Source organism: Hemitrygon akajei, chromosome 6 (genome assembly GCF_048418815.1).
Source record: "Hemitrygon akajei chromosome 6, sHemAka1.3, whole genome shotgun sequence".
NCBI classification, from domain to species: Eukaryota; Metazoa; Chordata; class Chondrichthyes; order Myliobatiformes; family Dasyatidae; genus Hemitrygon; species Hemitrygon akajei.
Genome location: NC_133129.1, coordinates 19,701,937 through 19,710,871, shown reverse-complemented (window position 1 = coordinate 19,710,871; position 8,935 = coordinate 19,701,937). Strand labels below are relative to the sequence as shown.

Below are 8,935 nucleotides of genomic sequence, written 5' to 3'. Positions count from 1 at the left end.
ACCCACAAGGGGAACGTACAAACTGTGGTGGGAATTGGACCATGATTGCTAGCGATCTGCTGACCACTACATTGCCATGCTGACCCTACCAGGCTGACCCTACCGTGCCAACACAACTGTGCCATACCAGCCTACACATGCTGGAAATCCAGAGCAACACACAAAATGCTGGTGGAACTCAGCAGGTTAGGCAGCATCTATGGAAATGGATAAACAGTTGAAGTCTCAGGACTGGATAGGAAGGGGGAATCCTTCAATAGAACTGGAAAGGAAGGGGGACAAAGCCAGAGTAAGAAGGTGGGGAAATGAAAGGTTGTAGGTGAGAACAGGGACCCACCTTCCCTCTCACCTGACTTGCCGAGGCCCTCCAGCACTCTGAGGGGGTTTGATAGATTGTCGATGTTATAGCTTATGAGAGATGGAGTTAGTGCAGTAAAGTTATCACAGAGGGAAAGAGATTGTCCATGTTCTCAGTGGAGTGACAGAGCAGATGTGATGGGCTGAATGGCCTTTTATCCCTCGTGTTCCTCATATTCTATTTGACTGCAGGCATTACTCCATGATGCAAATCAGCCTCCCCTGATTTGATTCCATCCACACTTCCCGTATAGACCAGACTGGTGATGATATAGACCAGACAGGTGATGGTATAGACTGGCCCAGTGATGGTATAAACCAGACAGGTGATAGTATAGACCAGCTCAGTGATGATATAGATCTGCCTGTTGATGGTATAGACCTGCCCAGTGCTGGTATAAACCAGACTGGTGATGGTATGAATCAGACAGGTGATGGTATAGACCTACTCTGTGATGGTATAGACCTGCCTAGTGATGGTATGGATCAGACAGATGATGATATAGACCAGACTCATGATGGTATAGACCTGCCCGGTCTAAATTACCGTTGACGTCAGTGTAGACATGGACCAGTCTGGAACAATGTTAGTACTAACTTGCAGCCATCTGGACTCTGCCTTTTAAGACTTGGACCAGGTTAGACTGGTTTGCATTGATTCTGAAATGGGTTGATTCAGAGCACATAGTTTCTCTACGTCAGTTTACGCAATACCAATACAAATTTGGTTAGAGATATAAGGTGGTAACAGACCCTTCTGGCCCATTGGACCCATGCCTCCCATTATACACTCATGTCACCAATTAACCCGCTAACCGGTTAGTCTTTGGAATGTGGGAGGAGAATGTACAAGCAATTGAACCCGGGTCACTGGCGCTGTAATAGATTTACACCAGCTGCTACCTTACCATGCTTTTGTCTTGTTTTTAAGGTGGAATTGGCAACTCTTTGGCTGAAAAGGCCTCGGGGAGATGCCTCATACCAAGTCTATTTTATGCTTAATGCTTCCCCAGTGACCCGGAGACTTGACATCAGTGCCCTCACAGCTCAGTGCAACATTCAGCCTTGCTCCTCAGCAATATGGGTGTCGGTGTCATCAAGCTCCAATAACACACAGTGATTCCAGTTAATGGGCACATCAGGACCAGCACATCTCAGCACAAAGAAGCAGCAGTCCTAATCAGCCAAAGATTCATGGAAATAGTTAAAGAGATATAAAAAAGACAAACTGAGTAAGAAATTATGTATTTCAATGAAATACAGAACAAATTAGAACACCATCAATAGTACTACAATACCATCAAACTATGTTAGTCTGATAGTTATTGACAGAGGAATTCATCCAATGTAAGCTGCTGTGTTGTTCTGATTAACTGTAATTAAAACTATCTTCTTCAATGGCAAAATGGCATCAGTGACCAGTGTGACACGTAGACAGCTCTCTCTCTCTCTCTCTCTCTCTCTCTCTCTCTCTCTCTCTCTCTCTCTCTCTCTCTCTCTCTCTCTCTCTCTCTCCCTCCCTCCCTCCCTCCCTCTCCCCCTCCCTCCCTCCCTCTCCCTGTCAGCCCTCAAGATGGGTGGGTGGTGCTTGGAGAAGCGATGTGGAAGGTTGTAGAATCAGAACGGTGAGCTTTGGTCTCCACTCCCGTTGTTACAGGTGTGATCTCTCTCCCTCTCTGAGCCTGTCTGAGACACCAATGTGCTGGATTATGGACTGCAGATTTGATGGACTCTGGATCAAGGTCTCTTTGAGGGGTTTCTGCTGTTGGTAGGGTGGGGAGGTTGGTACTTCTCTTGCACAAGGTGGGGGGTGGGCGGTTGGGGGGTGGTCAATGGTTTTGCTGCTGCTTGTGTGGGGAGAGTGGGGGTGCGGATTCAGGGCTTCGATGTTTCTCTCATTCATTCTATGGGGTTTCTTCTTTTGTGGATGTCTGTGAAGAGTAAGATTTTCAGGTTGTATACTGTATACATTCTGATATTAAATTAACCTTTAAACACTTGGATACTCTTCTAGACAAACTTCTGAACAGCGATCAATTGCAGACTGCAATTTTCCTTTGAGGATGTACCTTTGAGATAACTAAATGATCTGGCACTTTTGTGATCTCCTGGGATGTCTAGCGAAGATGAGAGTGGAGAATGCCATCACTGGAGATGGCAGTTTCGAGGCCTGATGGTGGAAAACAAACCCGTGATCAGTTCCATTACTCAGTGCCAAGATTAAAATTGTCCAGTTCCAAGCTCCTGTCACAATTAAGCAGCAGAGTGTCTCAATTAAATGAAGGGAATCCTGGCTATTTTCTCAAACAGTTTTTGTTTTTTAAGAGTCATCCCAATTAACCAATGACTCAATTAACCAGAATACACTCTATTCCAGAAGCATAGACATGCCAGGAGGAGTCAGTAGTGAGTGCTGTCTCTCCTGGACCAAGGATGGAAATGGTGCAGCCTCCTCCCCCTGGGTTCAGTCGTCCTTGCCGATTACTGTTTCTTCACCACCGCCGCATAGATCACCTCTGAAACACAAAACTCAGACATTAGTTCAGACAGTGAGGGAAGATTGAAGGCTGAGGATTGAAGGCTAAAGATTGAAGACTGAATGTTGGTGACTGAAGATTGAAGACTGAATGTTGGTGACTGAAGACTGAAGTTTGAAGAGTGAAGGTTGAAGACAGAGGATTGAAAACTGAGGATTGAAGACAAGATTGAAGACTGAAGCTAGAAGACTGAGGATTGAAGACTGAGGTTTGAAGACTGAGGATTGAAGACTGAAGTTGGCCTGCCCAGAAGTTAAGGCCCAGGGTTGGCATGTCTAGAAATCCAAGACCTGATGTCTGTGAGCCCACTGGCAGCTGAAGGCCCGGAGATGGTCTATCCCAGGGTTGGAAGCCTGACGGTGTGGGGGGTGGGGTGAGAGGGAGGAAAGGGCTTGTTTGCAGTGCTTGTTTTTTTCATGGTTGTTGTTCTCTTGTTGTTTGTGTTGCTCTGCTGAACATTGTGGGTGTGCGATGTTGGTGCCAGAACGTGTGGTGACACTTGTGGGCTGCCCCCGGCACATCCTTGTGTTGTGTTGGTTCTTTACGCAAATGACACATCTCACTGTCTGTTTCGATGTATGGGTGATAAATACATGAATCTGAGTTGGAGACTGGCCAGGCCTCTCTGATGAACAGGAAACTCAAAGGGCCTGTGCAGTCAGCTCACCATTCCCTATTCCTGTCTCGTACACCACTGTCTCCCAGCTAGTGTCCTCACCTGTGCAACAAGAGCATACAAAGTATACTTCCCTCCCCTTATTCCCCCTCCCCTTCCCCTTCCCCCTCCCTCTCTCCCTCCCTTGCTCTATCCATCTCCCACCACTCTCTCCCTACCCACCTTGCTCTCCCCCTCTCCCACCCTTCACCCTGCTCTCACCCACTTTCTCCCACCCTCACTCCTTCCTCTCCCCTTCTCCCACCCTTCACCCTGCTCTCACCCACTTTCTCCCACCCTCACTCCTTCCTCTCCCCCTCTCTACCTCTCCCTCTCTCTGCCTTCCCCATTCTGTCCCTCTACCTCTCCCTCTCTCTGCCTTCCCCACTGTCCCTCTCCCTCTCCCACTCCCCTTCTGCCTTTTCCTCATCCCCTTCTCTTTCTCCTTCGTCCCTCCTCTTTGCTCTCTTTTATCCCCTTTCCTCCACTCCCTCACCTTCTCTCCCTTTTCCCCCTCCCTCTCTTTCATTCTCCCTCCCCTCTCCTCTCCCACTCTTCACTGCTTCTCCAGTCCTTCCCTCCAGTCACAGTGAGGTGGACTGCAGGACCCAGCGGCAGCCAGACACAGACCCTGTGAGTGGAAGGGACGGGTGAATGGAGCAGTTGAAGGAGATCATTTTCAAGAATACCTTGAGAGAAAGCCTCACCCGGAGGTCCAGCTTCCTGCTTCTGCCCACCTGGAATTGAAGAAGAACTTTCTGTTAGTCAGCAGGATGACCTCGAAGTGATCCAAGAAATGGTGAAAGGTAAGCGGAGACTGTACCTTGATCTTCAGCTTGTGGTTTGCTTGCCTTCTCACCTCTAATCAAAATAGTGGCATAAGTGCAGGAATCTGGCTGCTCTGTAAGGAGAGGGATTCGTCTGAATCGACAGCAAATCAAAGTCAGGAGTTGAAATGTTATGTTGAAGCTGTATAAGGCATTGGTGAGGCCCAGTTTGGAGTATTGTGTGCAGATTTGAACATAGAACATAGAATAGTACAGCACATTACAGGCCCTTTGGCCCACAATGTTATGCTGACCCTCAAACCCTGCCTCCCATATAACTCGCCACCTTAAATTCCTCCATATACCTGTCTAGTAGTCTCTTAAACTTCACTAGTGTATCTGCCTCCACCACTGACTCAGGCAGTGCATTCCACGCACCAACCACTCTCTGAATAAAAAACCTTCCTCTCATATCCCCCTTGAACTTCCCTCCCCTTATCTTAAAGCCATGACCTCTTGTACTGAGCAGTGGTGCCCTGGGGAAGAGGCGCTGGCTATCCACTCTGTCTATTCCTCTTAATATCTTGTATACCTCTATCATGTCTCCTCTCATCCTCCTTCTCTCCAAGGAGTAAAGCCCTAGCTCCCATAATCTCTGATCATAATCCATACTCTCTAAACCAGGCAGCATCCTGGTAAATCTCCTCTGTACCCTTTCCAATGCTTCCACATCCTTCCTATAGTGAGGCGACCAGAACTGGACACAGTACTCCAAGTGTGGCCTAACCAGAGTTTTATAGAGCTGCATCATTACCGCGCGACTCTTAAACTCTATCCCTCGACTTATGAAAGCTAACACTCCATAAACTTTCTTAACTACCCTATCTACCTGTGAGACAACTTTCAGGGATCTGTGGACATGTACCCCCAGATCCCTCTGCTCCTCCACACTACCAAGTATCCTGCCATTTACTTTGTACTCTGCCTTGTTGTTTGTCCTTCCAAAGTGTACCACCTCACACTTCTCCAGGTTGAACTCCATCTGCCACTTGTCAGCCCACTTCTGCATCCTATCAATGTCTCTTTGCAATCTTCGACAATCCTTTACACCACCAACCATTGTGTTGTCTGCAAACTTGCCAACCCACCCTTCTACCCCCACATCCAGGTCGTTCATAAAAGTCACGAAAAGTAGAGGTCCCAGAATAGATTCTTGTGGGACACCACTAGTCACAACCCTCCAATCTCAATGTACTCCTTCCAGCATGACCCTCTGCCTTCTGCAGGGAAGCCAATTCAGAATCCACCTGGCCAAACTTCCCTGGATCCCATGACTTCTGACTTTCTGAATAAGCCTACCATGTGGAACCTTGTCAAATGCCTTACCAAAATCCATGTAGATCACATCCACTGCATTACTCTCATCTATATGCCTTGTCACCTCCTCAAAGAACTCTATCAGGCTTGTTAGACACGATCTGCCCTTCACAAAGCCATGCTGACTGCCCCTGATCAGACCATGATTCTTTAAATGTCCATCGATCCTATCTCTAAGAATCTTTTCCAACAGCTTTCCCACCACAGACGTAAGGCTCACTGGTCTATAATTACCCAGACTATCCCTATTACCTTTTTTGAACAAGGGGACAACATTCACCTCCCTCCAATCCTCCGGTACCATTGCCGTGGACAACGAGGACATAAAGATCCTAGCCAGAGGCTCAGCAATCTCTTCCGTCGCGTCGTGGAGCAGCCTGGGGAATATTCCATCAGGCCTCGGGGACTTATCCATCCTAATGTATTTTAACAACTCCAACACCTCCTCTCCCTTAACATTAACATGCTCCAGAACATCAACCTCACTCATATTGTCTTCACCGTCATCAAGTTCCCTCTCATTGGTGAATACCAAAGAGAAGTATTCATTGAGGACCTCGCTCACTTCCACAGCCTCCAGGCACAACTTCCCACCTTTATCTCTAATCGGTCCTACCTTCACTCCTGTCATCCTTTTGTTCTTCACATAATTGAATAATGCCTTGGGTTTTCCTTTACCCTACTCACCAAGGGCTTCTCATGCCCCGTTCTTACTCTTCTCAGCCCCTTCTTAAGCTCCTTTCTTGCTACCCTATATTCTTCAATAGACCCATCTGATCCTGGCTTCCTAAACCTCAAGTATGCTGCCTTCTTCCACCTGGTGGGAGGGTGGGAAGGAGAAGGCTGGTAGGTTCCAAGTGAAAAACTAATCAGAAGAAAGATCAAGGGGTGGGGGAGGGGATAGGCAGGGAGGGGATAGGCAGGAAAGGTGAGGAAGGAATGTAAGGGGAAAGCACTATGGGTAGTAGAAGAAGGCAGAATCATGAGGGAGGTGATAGACAGCTGGAAGAGGAGGCAGAGTGAAAGCGGGATGGGGGAAGGGAGGGGGAGAGAATTACCGGAAGTTGGAGAATTCAATGTTCATACCAAGGGGCTGGAGACTACTCAGATGGTGCATGAGGTGTTGCTCCTCCAACCTGAGTTTGGCCTCATCATGGCAGTAGAGGAGGCCATGTATGGACATACCCCAATGGGAATTTTTCACCTGGCACCTACCAGCCTTCTCCTTCCCACCCTCCCCCCACCTTCTCTATAGGGCCCCTGCCCCCTCTTTCTTCAGTCCTGACAAAGGTTCTCGGCTCGAAATGTTGACTGCTTGTTTCCACGGATGCTGCCCGACCTGCTGAGTTCCTCCAGCGTGTTTGTACGTGTTGATTTGACCACAGCATCTGCAGTGTACTTTGCATTTACAGTCTTAAGGTGCTTGGGAGTAGGTACAGAGGAAATGTCAGGGGTAAGTTTTCACAGACAGAAAGCGGTGGGTGCGTGGAATGCACTGCCAGCGGCGGTGGTAGAGGTGGATACAGTCGGGTCTTTTAAGAGACTCTTAGATAGGCACATGGAGCTTAGAAAAATAGAGGGCTATGCTGTAGGGAAATTCTAGGCAGTTTCTAGAGTAGGTTACATGGTCAGCACAACATTGTGGGCTGAAGGGCCTGTAATGTGCTGTAGATTTCTATGTTTCTATGAGACTAGAACTAGAGGTCATAGGTTAAGTGTAAAGGTAAAATGTCAAAAGAAAACATAAGACCATAAAACACAGGAGCAGAATTAGGCCATTCAGCCCATCGAGTCTGCTTCACCATTCCATCATGGTTCATTTATTTTCCATCTCAACCCCATTCTCCTGCCTTCTCCCCATAACCTTTGACACCCTGACTAATTAAGACCCTATCAACATCTGCTTTAAATATATCCAATGACTTGGCTTCCACATCTGTCTGTGGCATTGAATTCCTCACCACCCTCTGGCTAAAGAAATAACTCCTCATCCCTATTCTTTAACAACATCCCTCTATTCTGAGGCTGTGTCCTCTGGTCCTAGACTCCCCCACTTTCGGAAACATGCTCTCCAATTCCGCTCTATCTAGGCTTTCAATATTCGATGGTCAGCAGGCAGTCTGAGAAATGGTGAACGGTAAATGGAGATTGTACCTCGATCTTCAGTTTGAGGTTTTCTTGCCTTCCCAGGTTCTGTCGGAATGCTGGCATAAGTGAAGGAATCTGACTGCTCTGTAAGGAGGAGAGTGATTAGTCCGAATCGACTAATGTCTGAAAGCAAGAAATGTTACAACACCTCGCAGCTCACATTTATATGGAGCTTTAAACTACCTACAGACTGTACAAGACCTTGGAGAGTGGTGTCCACAGGTACATAGTGTTGTCAAAAGAGTTTTGTACGATAGCCTTCACAAATCAAAGTACTGAGTCAGGTGTACAGGTGTACCTAATAAAGTGGCCACTGAGTGTAAATATGATATTGTCAATCACTGACTCAGATCTGTTTCAGCACCTTTAGGAAAATTGAAAGGTTCTGTCGATCGTCTGGTTAAGTTCTGAATACAAATTAGATAAAATTCCTCAGCAAATGAGACACTGATGTTGACCTCTCTCACTGCGATTGAAGAGAACGCTGTCGTACTCACTGCCGTTGTCTTGTGCTGTCACAAAACACAGGATGGTCACAGGACAGAAGGAAGTTTGGCCCTTTGAGTTTATTCTGGGTCCTCGTTCCATGGGCTTGCTTTTTCCCCTGTGAATTAGCTGAAATGTTCAGGCTGTTTGTTTCTGTAGGCCTTACACATCTGTGTCTAAAACCTCTCCAGAGTAACACACTCAAATGCTAAAGGAACTCAGCAGGTCAGGCAGCATCTATGGAGGGGAATGAAGGTCTCATCCTGAAACATCAAACGTTTATTCCTCTCCAGAGATGCTGCCTCTTCTAAGAGGATCACAACCTTGTCATAGGGTTCGGAGGCCCGTGTGCCTCAATGACTTGGAAAGCTATGTTGGCTGGAGTTTAGGTTTTATGCTTTGGCTCTTGGTAGGGTCAGCCATGCCAAACAGGTCAAAGGGCAGAGGCCGGTCTGAGACAGGTCCACTGGTTCTCCAGTTTTGGGGTTCAGCTCAGGGCTAACAACCCTGACTGGTCAATCAAATCTGTTATGGAAACAGCAGTGAAGAATCCTTCTACATCTGAGTGCGATGGTATTCCTGAGTCTCCACTTGGGACTTGCGTGACT

The 8,935-nt window shown here is 47.4% G+C and overlaps 1 long non-coding RNA gene across 1 annotated transcript; it reads right to left on the bottom strand.

Annotated features, from left to right (window-relative positions):
• Positions 1 to 4,239: 4,239 nt before the first annotated feature.
• LOC140728697 (uncharacterized) lies at positions 4,240 to 7,927 on the bottom strand. Its single transcript, XR_012099153.1, has 3 exons — positions 7,848 to 7,927; positions 4,373 to 4,450; positions 4,240 to 4,286 (listed from the first exon to the last, which is right to left on the bottom strand). It is a non-coding gene; the product is annotated as an uncharacterized lncRNA (long non-coding RNA).
• Positions 7,928 to 8,935: the final 1,008 nt, after the last annotated feature.